General features: G+C 46.7%; 1 protein-coding gene across 1 annotated transcript in view; it reads right to left on the minus strand.

Moving 5' to 3' along the window:
* Positions 1-12,640, minus strand: part of ASIC2 (acid sensing ion channel subunit 2) — a 295,279-nt gene that overhangs the window by 238,092 nt on the left and 44,547 nt on the right. The window lies entirely within an intron of this gene.

Consider the following 12,640-nt stretch of genomic DNA (forward strand, 5'->3'; position numbering starts at 1 on the left):
ATACATAATGGCCTGCCCCAGGGAGATAACCTGACCCCGCCCATCTGTGAAGGACTGTGACTTTCTTAAAGTCTTTGTTGGCAAATGGCCAGAGCTTTCTAGGTGGCGCTAGTGTTAAAGAACCTGCCTGCCAATGCAGGAGACGAAAGAGACCCGAGTCCAATCCCTGTGTCAGGAAGATGCTCAGGAGGAGGCCATGGCAACCCACTCCAGTATTCTTGAGTAGAGAATCCCCCGGACAGAGGACCTTGGTGGGCTACAGGCCATGGGGTTGTAAAGGGTGGGACACAACTGAAGCGACTTAGCCTGCACGTGGCAACTGGTGCGGTGCCCCTTCTCTGCTGCTTATGCTGCTCAGCAGCGAGGCCCAGAAATATACATTTGGGGAGGCCAGAATCTCAGACAGACACGGCATCTTTGTTTGTGGACATGACAGGAGATGTTCCATTTCACACCACCCAAGGAATGACTGTCGGGAAGTGAAACTAACACATTCCCCTGCCTGAGGCTTGCCATTCTGGGGGACATCTGCAAGGATTGAATAGTCTTTTTTTCTTTGTTTTCTCACCCCACCCCATCTCTGATCCATAAAAGAACCTGGCAACCCGTCCCCAACAAGATGACTATTTCGAGGCACTAGCCTGTCATGCTCTGAGTCAGCCGGCTCCCTAACAAAGTCCCTTCCTCGTCCCAACATCTCGTCTTGGATTTACTGACCTATCTTTTGGCGAGCAGAGCGAGTTTGGACTGGGTAACAATCTGGGCTTCGCAACCAAGCTGGGGACGCCCAGCTGAGCCACAAGACACGTCTGGCAAATCTCAGACAACACAGGAGACCGTGCTCACTATGCCATCAGAAAACCATGGGGCGATCCATTAAATCAATATCCTAGTTCAGCGGTCCCCAACCTTTTTGGCACCAGGGACTGGTTTTGTAAAAATGATTTTTCCACAGACTGGGTGGAGAAGGATGGTTTGGGGATGATTCTCATAAGGATCCTGCAACCTGGATCCCTCACAGGCGTGGTTCATGGTATGGTTCGTGCTCCTGTGAGAATCTGATGCCACCGCTGATCTGACAGGAGGTGGAGCTCAGGCAGTCCTGTGAGCGATGGGGAGTGGCTGTAAATGCAGATGAAGCTTCGCTGGCTCAACCGCTGCTCACCTCTTGCTATATAGCCCAGTTCCTAATAACCCCCCAGGACATGGCCCAGGGGTTGGGGACCCCTGCCCCAGTTGATAGGTGCCATTTAGAAATGAAAAACCCAAGTTCAAAATACTGAAATGCAATAATAAATACTCTCCATTATAACTCAGAACCTATACAAAAGGAAATTTACTCTTTCTTCAAGGAATCAGAAAGGCTTTCACGATCTTTTAGGAACTTAGAGAAATCACAGCTGCCTGTATTGCAGAGCTGGGCTCTGCACCCAGTTCTTTCCCAGTTAATCTTTGGTGCAACCCTGCTCAAGGAGGTTTTATTATCCCCATTTTGCAGATAAAGAAAATGAGGCTCAGAGGACCTCAATAACTTCTCAGGACAGACTGAAATTGGATTTAAAGCCAGCCTGTGTGGTTCCAACGCCAAGTCCATCCCAGCATATCACGCTGCCTCTCTATAAACAGGAGAGCATTAAATCCTTGACATTCACGAGAGTAATCCTGAGACCTCTGGGAGCTCCTGATTTACAAATTCCACTTTAGCATGTAATCGTCTCCATAAAACATCTATTTTCTAGCTAAGACCTATCTTTTCTCAGTCTTACTCCATTGTCAGAGGTGGCCGTTAAGACTTGCTTTGAGGTAAGGGTTGCTGTGCAAGGAGGGTGAGCAGAGATCAGGGAGGCCAGGTCAGGAAGTGAACGCAGGACTGTCTGCTGGGGTCCTCCACCAGCCACACGCCAGCCCTGTTTCCTGGAGCACCGGGCAGAGAGCTTAAGAACAAGATGTGTCTGTCACAGTGGTTAGATGGCCCTGAACCACTGCTGAATACACACACATACCCACCCTGCCTGACCTTCCACAATCACACACTGCAGCCTTCTGGGCAGAGATACTAAGCAGGGCAGATCCCAGGAGACAGCAGGGCACTGGTGTTTCCTGAAGCTAGGTGTAAATTGAGATTTTAAATTGTACATTGACGGACATTCTGTTTTCGAAATAACTGTGCATTTCATAATGACTATTTGAATAAGTGTAACTAATACAGCAAACCCTGATTTCATAGATAATAGAGCTGATTTTCCATCCATAGTCATGATATGGTTTCCTCTGAAAAATATACTGAAGTAAAAAAATGAGACAGCTCAAAGGAAAATATAAAGGAAACCATAAAGAAGGCTGAGCGCTGAAGAATTGATGCTTTCGAACTGTGGTGCTGGAGAAGACTCTTGAGAGTCCCTGGGACAGCAAGGAGATCAAACCAGTCAATCCTAAAGGAAATCAACCCTGAATATTCATTGGAAGGACTGATGCTGAAGCTCCAATACTTTAGCCACCTGATGCGAAGAACTGACTCATTGGAAAAGACCCTGATGCTGGGAAAGATTGAAGGTAGGAGGAGAAGGGGACAACAGAGGATGAGATGGTTGGATGGCCTCACTTACTCCGGGGACATGAGTTTGAGCAAACTCAGGGAGACAGTGAAGGACAGGGAAGCCTGGCGTGCTACAGTCCATGGGGTCGCAAAGAGTGGGACACAACGAGTGAATAACAACAACAAAGGAAAATCTTTAGTAAATGGTGGGTGCCATGGTATTTGGTGATGGCCAAAGGGTAGTCTGTGGGTGAATGAAGTTAGAGATATCCTGGCTGGGACGTTACTATGTGGGCAGGAGGTTGAGAAGATATGGCTGGAAAAGAGGCCTGCAGCCCCCTCCTGAATGGATGTGGACCTTCAGAGATGGGAAGGCCTGCATTCTGGTTGGTAGACAGAAGGGGGAAAAAAAAACAAACCAAACCCCAGTCTTCTTCACCATTAGCAATTACATGGTGTGGAACAGACTGTGTGTAACATTAGAGAAATTCAAAGTAGAGGAAAGATCCCTTCGGGAAGAATGAAACAAATCTTCTTTGAAAAGGTGATTATAGAAAACAGGACCCACTCCTGAGATAATCAAACCCTCTCCTAGGGCTTTTTTTTTTAACTTTTTAATGAAAAATTTCAAACATAAGCGAAAGTAAAGAGACTAGTGAGTAGTACAAAAAAATCCCATCTACCTTTTCCCAATTTCTTCTTGATCATTTTTAAAAATAATTTTATTTATTTACTTATTTTTGGCTGTAGTGGGTCTTCGTTGCTGCTTGAGCTTTTCTCAAGTTGCAGTGAGTGGGCTCTACTCTCTAGCTGGGGCGCGTGGGCTTCTCACTGTGGTGACTTACCTTGTGGAGCATGGCCTCTAGGGAGAGTGGGCTTCAGTAGTGGCGGCTCTCAGGCTCTGGAGCTCAGGCTCAGTAGCTGTGGAGCACAGGCTTAGTTGCTCCGCAGCATGTGGGATCTTGCTGGATCAGGGATCAAATCCATGTCTCCTGCATTGGCAGGTGGATTCTTTACCACCGAACGACCAGCGAAGCCCCTTCCTGATCATTTTTAACCAGCTAAAGGAAGGCCCAACTAACTGAGAGTTGGGAGAATTGCGTTCTAGTCATGGCTCTGCCACAAATTAGCTGTGTGACCTTGGACAAGACATTTAACCTCTCTGAGGCTCTGTTTTCTCTTCTAGAACACGAGGGAGATGAGCTAGATCTCCCCGGAGCTTCCTATCACCCCAACCCACTTCTATAACATCATAAAATAGCAATAAAAATGCAAAGTGCTAGGCTAACTGTGGTGCTGAGCCAATTAAACTGGCCAGATCTTTCCGTCCTCTGGCACGTGTGGTCAGTTGCTAAGTCATGTTGGGCTCTTGTGGAACCCCATGGACTGTAGCCCACCAGGCTCCTCTGTCCGTGGGATTTCCCAGGCAAGAATACTGGAGTGGGGTTGCCATTTCCTTCTCCAGGGGATCTTCCTGACCCAGGGGTGGAACCCAAGTCTCCTGCACTGGCAGGCAGATTCTTTATCACCGAGCCATCACTGAGGATCCTCTCCTATCCTTGCGCTCTTTGTATAACCTTTCCCATGGGAAAAGTTTAAGACGTGGGGACATGCTAAGTGACCCTGTTAGGACAGACACTCAGCACGTCAAATATGCTAAGATATGTATATTCTCATCTGAAATGAAGGAATTAGCAGGGGAAAAAATCATTTTATGAAGTGTTATGGAATAATAGAGTTTTGTATTGGCCGTATTTGGGGACACGTCTGTGTTTATCTCTAATTCACAATGGAAAGTAAGGTAGGTGACTATCCTTGGATCTGGGAAAACCATGTGGACCACCAGACTGGAAAATGAGGTCCCCAGGAAGCCTGTGAAATCCTGATGAACACAAATGGTTGGCCTTTGTTGGTCCAATGAATCAGATCAGTGTTGACATGAGCAAACACGTATCTGACGTTGAGCACAGTGCCTGACATAAGAGGTATTAAACATCAATTTTATGATTTCTATTTTCCATGCAGATACTGAACTAAAGGGTTTAAGCAGACACATATAAAGCTCACACACACTCAGCTTTGGTAACAAAAGAGCAAACAAAGGCATAATAATCTACTTTGCAGGGATAATCTTATGTACCTGAACAGCACCCAGGGAGGAAATCAGCGGCTCTTTATCCCAAAGAGTGCTTGTGGTCCTGACCACACCTCCCCACCCCGTGAGCTCTCAGAATGGCCTTGAACACCGGCTGCTATCCTCGCAACACACGGCCTTCAGCATTGATGACAACGAGGGCCCTAGCACTGGCTCTGCCTTCTCACTGGTTCGGCATCTCTGCTCAGGTGAGAATTCTGCAGAGAAAATGAGGCAGTACAGGCTGCTAGCCAGAGGGAGCAGAAGAGAACAAGACAGGGTTGGAAGCTCCGAATTTCAGTCTTGGTTCTATTATTGTGTAATTAGGGACAAGACCTTCTTCATGGCGCTCTTGGCTTCACGTGTATAACAAACAGTTAAACTGTGTCTTAGGGTGTTTTTAGCAGGAACATAGTCTATTCTATGATGATTATCATATAATAATAATAATTATATGAATACAGATAATAATGATGACAATGTATAATAATAATCACATGCAATGCATAGAATCTGAGTCAGACCCCGATTTCTGAGACTGCTATTTACCCCTTAAATAGGGGCTTCCCTGGTGGCTCAGGCGGTAAAGAATCTGCCTGCAATGCAGGAGATGTGGGTTCGATCCCTGGGTCAGGAAGATCCCCTGGAGAAGGAAATGGCAACCCACTCAGGATCTTGCCTAAGAAATCCCATGGACAGAGGAGCCTGGCAAGCTACAGTTCATGGGGTCACAAAGAGTCAGACACGACTGAGCGACTAACACACACACTCCTTAAATGCATTTTCACAGGGTTAGATGCTGGGGCACGTGGTTCCTGGCTTTGAGAAGCTCGTCGGCTACAGGAAGAGACATAAAAAAGATCAATTAAAGTGCAGCAAGAGCTATTACGGAGACAAGAACAGGTGCTTGGGGAGTCCAGAGGCGTCTGCAACGATCCTAGAGGGGCTGGGATTCTGGCTCATCTCTGGGTTAAACATCTGTTCTCCCACACGGAGTCAATATGGAAATCTTCATTCATTCAACAGCTGTTTGTGAAACATCCATGAAGTCCCAGGCACTGTGCCGGCCTCCCTGCAAGCCCTCTTGGAGTTACTGACTTTGGGGAAGCAGGCATCATGCAACTAAAGGCACAAGAATGTGGTTTATGGGGACTTCCCTGGTGGTCCAGTGAAGAATTGGAAGAATTGGAAGAATCCGCCTTCCAATGCGTGGGACGCAGGTTCAGTCCCTGGGTGAGGAACTAGGATCCACAAGCTGTGGGGCAACTAAGCCCATGCGCCTCAACTACTGAGCCTGTGTGCTGCAATAAGAGAAGCCCTTGCACCCCAAGTAGAGAAAGCCTGTATGCCACAACAAAAACCTAGGGCAGCCAAAACAATAAAAAAGAAAGAAAGAAATAAAAAGACTGTGGGTTATGAATTGTGTGCAGATCTATGAAGGAAGCTCAGAAATGATACAGGAGAACACAAAGACTTAGAGATCTGGGGAGGCTTCCTGGAGGAGGTGGCTATTGAGCTGGGAGCCAAAGAGTGAGAAGGGGAAAAGCATTAGATGCAATTAGGGTAAAGATGCAAAGAGCCCGGCGGGCTCCAGAATCCAGGAGGCCCAGTATTAAGAGGGAGAGGGCTTGTGATGAGAATGAGGTCAAAGGGTAAGACTGGTATCCCATAATGAGTCCAGGAGAAGGCACGGATCCTATTCACCTTTTTTAAGAAGCACTCTAGATCCCAGTAGAGAATGGGATGGAGGAGGATCCTGTGAATGGGGGAAGGCTGGTTTAGAGACTCTTTCCATCCTGGGGAGAAATGATAGTGGCAGTCAAGATGGAGAGAAGGAAGTGGACTCTGGAAATGAGTTGAATGTGGACTTGGCCAACTTAGCTGATGAATAAAAGATGCGGGCGAAGGGATAAAGAACAGCTCCCAGGTCCTGGCTTAACGCATGGGGTGAAGGCAGGTACTGGGTACCCAGAGAGTACAGACAGGGAGAGGAAACAGAACACTTCTGAGCTCACCAGCTGATGTATAAAGAATACCTCCCATAGAGTAGTCACTCAGTAAGTGCTGGTCCTTTCAAGGCAGAGGGGCAAGTTTACTAAAATCCAGGCAGGTCTGGCAGCCAGATTGACAGGCAGATTTAGAGCGAAGAACAGCTGGGCAAACAGCAGGAGCTGGGCCAGGGAGCCTTGCAAGGCAGCGGCAGGCTCACACCTGCAGCCCTCCACACCTGGGCTCAGGTGAAGTCAGCCGAGAGATTGGTAAAAATGATGGCCATAAAGAGCATGTGTATATTGCTTTCCTGTTTACAAAGCACCTGTGCCAGACACTATCCCATTTGATTCCTGCAACAACATGGAAGCAGAGCCCAAACCCCAATTCTAGGATCAGGGAAGCTTAGGCTTAGAGCTTGAGGGACTTGTTCAAGCTGACATGGTCCATATTGGGTAGCACCCAACTATTCTGGTTCCCATTGTGGGCTCCCCAGCACAGCCAGTTTATACACCAGTCACCACCGATGCAGTTCCAGGGACCTTAGAGGTTTGCAAGAGCCTACAAAAAATAATACTGGGGCCTGGAAAAATGGATGGGCTCCAAAATACAAAAAGGGCAGAAATGAAATGAATGAATGTTTATTTAAGTGTCTACAAAATGCAATGTCAAGTCAACTTCATTAACTGTTCCATAGAGCGTGTATTAAAATTTCATTATGTTGGGAAATAAGGTGTAGGCTAGAGTCTCCTCATTCTGCAAGAATTCCGTGCAGATATAGAGAACAAGCTGGTGGTTGCCTGTAGTGAAAAAGAAGGGGGAGCGGCAAGATAGAGATAGTAGATTAAGAGATACCAAGGACTGTGTATAAAATAAATGTGTGTATAAAACAAATAAGCAACAAGAATATATTGTACAGCACAGGGAAATAGAGTCATTATTTTGTAATAACTTTAAATGGAATATAACCTATAAAAATACCAGATCACTACGTTGCACACCTGAAACTAATATAATATTGTCTATCAACTGTATTTCAATAAAAAAAGAACTCCAAAGTACACAAGATGGTTGTTAAGTAATCATAGCCAGTAGTGAGTGAGATGAACAACTTGTAGTCAAATAACCACAAAGGCAGAACTTCAATAATCCTTCCAAACTCTATTACTGCAAAAGATTATGTTTCCTGTGGGATAAGGGGTTTGTGTTAGTGTGTTTGATGCAACATGGGGTGAGGTGCCAAACAGAAAGGTCTAGAGCAGGACAAAATAATGCCTTTTGCAGCAGCAGGGATGAGCCAAGAGATGAACACTAAGTGAAGCAAGTCAGAATAAAACCAATACCATCTGACATCACTTACATATGGAATCTAAAACACGGCACCAAGGAATCTACTTATGAAACAGAAACAGGCTCCCAGATGTAGAGATCAGACTTGTGGTTGTCATGAGAGGGCTGGAGTGGGAGTTTGGGATTAGCAGGTGAAAGCTATTACATTTAGACTGAATAAACAAGGTCGTACGGGGAACACTATCTAATCTCCTAGGATAAACTGTAATGGAACCGAATATTTAAAAAGAACGCATATATGCGTAAAACTGAGTCACTTTGCTATACAGCGGAGATTGGCACAACATGGTAAATCAACTATACTTCGATTAAAAAAAAAAAGACAGATCCAGAGTCTATGAGACCGTAGGTGTCCAGCTGTCAAGCCTCCTTGGATCTCTCTTCTAAGTGTATTTAGTTTCCGCGAACCCAGAAATACACCTGAAATGGTCCCTCAGGTTTTGAACCCACCAGAACATTTTGGAGGGAGTGTTTCTAGGAAGCTGAGATAAGCGAGAACAGAGTGGCTTCCAAAAGACCAAGGTGGGAGGGGCCACTTGTGTCCCCTGGGAATCAGGAGATCAGTAGGGGGGTGACTCAACAGGAGGAGCTTTGTTGGAGCCCCCTGGGCAGAAGGAGTGAGTCTACTATAAGCCAAGAGTAGGTTCCCAAGGGAAGGTTTAAGGAAAGGAGGGGTGAGTCTTACCCAAGAACAAAGGCAGATACATTTCATAGATCACACATGCACCTGTTCATTCAGCAAATATTTTCTGAGCATCTCTTCCATGCCAGCCTCTGCTTTAGGCGCCTGGAATATATCAGTGTGCAAAAGCGACAAAGGTCCCTGTGCCCCAGGGAACTTGTATTCTAGGTACAGTCACATGGTGTTGGGGAGACAGGCAGGAAACAATAAACATAATAAATGAGAAAATGATATTAGGGTTGTAGAAAACTATGGATAAAATGAAAATCAGAGACAGGTGAGGAGAACTGGGCATGCCACGGAAAGAAGGGGTACAGACTGTGGCTTAAATAGGGTGATTATGGTTGAGCTCACTGAGAAAGTGAGATCTGATTTAATTCTCAGCTGCTTCTTTTTTTAAAGTGCACAATTCAGTGATGTTTATTTTATTTTACAATGTTTATTTATTTGGCTACATTGAGTCTTAGTTTCGGCGTGCTAGATCTTCATTGAGGCATCTTTCATTGCGGCTCTCGGGCTTAGTTGCCCTGCCATGTGGGACCTTAGTTCTGGACCAGGGATCCCTTGCATTGGAAGGCAGATTCTTAACCACTGGACCACCAGGGAAGTCCCAGTCTCAGCTTTCAGGACTGCAGAGTGATAAGGGAGTGAGTCATGTAGATATCTTCTGGAAGAGTATTCCAGGAAGAGGGAATTGCAAGTGCAAAGGCCCTGGGGTGGGTGCATGGCTGGCCTGTTCATGAAACAGCAGGGAGTTCAGTGCAGCTGAGGGCTTCCCTAGCGGCTCAGGTGATAAAGAATCTGCCTGTAATGTGGGAGACCTGGGTTCAATCCCCTGGGTTGGGAAGATCCCCTGGAGACAGGAATGGTTACCTACTCCAGTATTCTTGCCTGGAGAATCCCATGAACAGGGGAGCCTGGCAGGCTACAGTTCATGGAATTGTAAAGAGTCAGACATGACTGAGAGATTAATACACACACAGTGTAGCTGGAATGGCTGAGCATATGCTGGTAAAACAGGTCAGGGCAGTAATGCAGACAAGAACATCTAGCCACTGTGATGACCATTCTTTTCTGAATAAAAGAGGGGAGATTCTGACGGGTTTTGAGCAAATGATTAATGTGATCTTATTACTATTTAAGGAGCTTCCCTGGTGGCTCAGATGGTAAAGAATCCGACTGCAATGCCAGAGACTTGGGTTCAACCCCTGGGTCAGGAAGACCTTCTGGAGAAGGGAATGACTACCCACTCCAGCATTCTTGCCTGGAGAATCCCATGGACAGAGGAGCCTGGTGAGCTACAGTCCATGGGGTCTCAGAGTCAGACATGACTGAAGCAACTTGGCATGGCACTTCTGTTTAAAAGAATGTGATAAGGAAAGACTGTAGAGGAATGTATCACTTTTCTGTGGCTGCTGTAAATAATTACCATGAACTGGGTGGCTTAAAATGACAGAAACTTCTTTCCTCACAGTTGCGCAGGCCACAAGCCCAGAATCAGTGTCACTGGGCTGGGATTGGTATGTTAGGGCCATATTCTGTCTGGAGGCTCTCTCTCTCTTCTTTTTTTGTTTTAAGTTTTTTTGATGTGGACCATTTTAAAAGTCTTAGTGCATTTGTGACAATATTATTTCTCTTTTATGTTTTGGCTTTTTGACTGTGAGGTATGTGGGTTCTTAGATCCCAAACAGGGATTGAACCCACACCCTTTGTATTGGAAGGCAATGTCTTAACCATTGGACCACCAGGGAAGGCCCTGGGGTCTCTTGAGGCGAGTCCATCGCTCGCCTCTTCTGGCTTCTGTAGTCTATAGCGTTCCTTAGCTTGTAGTCACATCACTCAACCTCTGTCTGCATGCTTACAGCATCTCCTCTGTGTATGAATATCAAATCGCCCTCTGTCTCTTATAAGGACACTTGTGGGAGCATTTAGGGTTACCTAAGTAATCCAGGATAACCTTTCCAACTCAAGGTCTTTAACCACACCTGCAAAGACTCTTTTCCCAAAGGAGGCAACATTTATTAATATATATTCCAGGGATTGGAACCTGCTATCTTCCGGCGGGGGCAGGGTGTGTGTGTGTGCATTAATTCATCTTCCTCTGTGGGTGTGGGTGTAAGGAGAGTGTTAAAAGGTTTTTGAAGTCATCCAAGCAAGGCATCACGATGGTCTAGACCAGATGTGCAAGTAGTGTGAAATCCTTGGATTCTTGGCATATTTTGAAGGTAGACCCAACAGGATTTTCAGACCCACCGGAGGTGGGGCGAGAGAGAAAGAAAGGGCTCCAGACAGACTTTCCCCCTGAACAAGGGGAAGGGTGCAGGTGTCCTCACTGGGATACAGAAAGCGGGGAGTGGAATAGTTTCTGGGGGAGGGGAACAGAAATTCAGTTTCAGAAATGTGGGGTGTCAGATGCTGTCCCAGAAATGAAGCAGGTGGCTGGGCAGGAGGGTCTGGGGTTTTGGAGACAGGTCTGGGCTGGAAGCATTGGCACAGAGGGTGTTCAGAACTGTAGGACTTAGAGTGGCTTAGCTTGGGAGCCAGTGCAGAGATGGGGGATTATGGACTGAGCCCCGACGTCCCCAACACCAGGAGGTCAGGGAGAAGAGCAGCAGAGATGTCCCAGTAGAGGAGGCTGAGAAGGAGAGAGACAGGGTCCCATCCGAGAATCCAGTGGAAGAAGTATATCAAGGAGGCTGGGGAATAACACAACCTCTCAACCAAGACAAAGAGCCATGGCTTCGCCTACTTGCTTGCCTCCCTGCCCTCAACTCTGTCCAGTTTTGCTCCAGCAGGAACATCTGGCAGTGGGCCACTCACTCTAGAGAGGAGGCCTTTGCCGCTCATAGCAGCAGCAGCTAAGTCGCTTCAGCCGTGTCCGACTCTGTGTGACCCCACAGACAGCAGTCCACCAGGCTCCTTTGTCCCTGGGACTCTCCAGGCAAGAGCACTGGAGTGGGTTGCCATTTCCGTCTCCAAAGCACGAAAGTGAAAACTGAAAGTGAAGTTGCTCAGTTGTGTCCGACTCTACATGACCCCATGGACTGTAGCCTACCAGGCTCCTCCATCCATGGGATTTTCCAGCCAAGAGTACTGGAGCGCCGCTTACAGGCCCCCGTGCAAAACACTGGTCGTGGAAACTTAGTTCTGCCACAGGCGCGGTGGGCTTGCATCCAACAGGAGGTGTTAGTCTAAACCCTCCAGCCTCTCAGAATGTAGTTAATGAGCCTTCAGCTTGGGACCCTGGGCTGTCAGGCTGTAGCTGGGGAGGTGTGATGACTGGGAGACGAGAAAGAGGACCCAGAACACAGTGGGTGTGGTCAAGCCAGAAGTCATGTGTTGAGTTTGAAACAGAGATTCTGCTCACCACCCCTCACCCCGACCAGAAGTAATCCTGCCTCTGACTGCATGCTGGCTGTGTTGGTTCAGACTCGTCACCTATCTTCTCTAAGCCTCAGTTTCCCTATTCGTAAAATGGGATGGCAAAAATCTACTTTCCCAAGGACCTACTGTATAGCACAGGGAACTAGACTCAATATCTTGTAATAACCTATAATGGAAAAGAATCTGAAAAAATATATGTATTGATATTATATATGTAAATACACACACACACACACACACACACACACATATATATATATTTAATATAACTGAATTGGGGCTTCCCTGGTGGCTCAGATGGGAAAGAATCTGCCCATAATGCGGGAGACCCGGGTTTGATCCCTGGGTCAGGAAGATCCCCTGGAGAAGGGAATGGCTACCCACTCCAGTATTCTTGTCTGGAGAATTCCATGGACAGAGGAACCTGGCAGGCTACAGTTCACAGGGTCTCAAAGAGTCGGACACGGCTGAGAGACTTGCACAGTATAACTGAATCACTTTGCTGTGCTCTTGAAACTAATACAGCACTGTCAATTAACTACACTTTAATAAAAAATTTTTTAAA

This window comes from Bos grunniens, chromosome 19 (assembly GCF_055505025.1).
Source record: "Bos grunniens cultivar Pamir isolate PY7600 chromosome 19, Bosgru_T2T1.0, whole genome shotgun sequence".
Classification (NCBI taxonomy): domain Eukaryota; kingdom Metazoa; phylum Chordata; class Mammalia; order Artiodactyla; family Bovidae; genus Bos; species Bos grunniens.